A 987-nucleotide genomic window follows, 5' to 3' on the forward strand; every position below is an offset into this window, starting at 1 on the left:
TAGTATATATTGTATGATTCCATTCATATGAAGTATCCAAAGTGGGCAAATACACAGAGACAGAAAGTAGATATTTGGTTTCCAAAGTCTGGGTGAACTGTAGCAAAACAGATTGACTGGTGATGGGTTTGAGGTTTCCTTTGAAGTGATGATATCTTTTAAGATTGTGGTGATGGGCATACAACTCTGTGAATATGTTAAGAATCACTGAATTGTACACTTAAAAAAAACAGGCAAACAAAGTACATACTCCATCACTTATTTTATGCTCAGAATATCAGCTACTAGCTTCCCAGTACAACTGTCTGATAATTCAAGGAGAAAAGCTCTTAGAGAATCAGCTGCCCCATCTTTCTGGGCCAATTTCCAACAGAAAATGGCATTGGGAGAGTAACCCCAAAAGTGTAAAGAGAGAGGAGGGTTAATGGGTAACTAAATAAGAGCACATATGTGCTCATGTGATTTAAAAAAAACAAATACTGAGAAAGTGATTTTAAAGAGTTAGAGCCATTTATTCTTCTAATTGCTTTAAAAATTAACCCAGAGTTGACTTAGAAGCTAATTGTGTTATTTTAAAACAGTTTATTTTTTTACATTTAATTACTTTTGAACTCAATACTATTATTCTATTTTTAAAAAAATGTTTTAAAATAAACTCTCTGGTTTTCTGACGTCCTAAAGAGAATATAGCTGGAGAGATTTCTAATTTCACAAATGAGAAGGAAGCGGCTGGAGGTCACAACTGTGAATCTAATGAGCACTAAAGACTTCCTGACTCCAGGAGGTCAAGAGGCATTATTCTAAGCCTTGTTAAGATGGATAGAATAGAAGTCGCACACATATGGATAGATCCTACTGAATACCATAATACGATCTGCAGGAAGTTCCTGCCTTAGAACCCAAGAATATTTTAAAGAATCACAATGACTCTGATTAGAGGAGACACTCTTGGTATGTTAAGTAAAGCTTACTCTGACCTCAGCCTGC

The sequence above is a fragment of the Carlito syrichta genome, unplaced genomic scaffold (genome assembly GCF_000164805.1).
Source record: "Carlito syrichta isolate Samal-C Ts95f unplaced genomic scaffold, Tarsius_syrichta-2.0.1 Scaffold315995, whole genome shotgun sequence".
Classification (NCBI taxonomy): domain Eukaryota; kingdom Metazoa; phylum Chordata; class Mammalia; order Primates; family Tarsiidae; genus Carlito; species Carlito syrichta.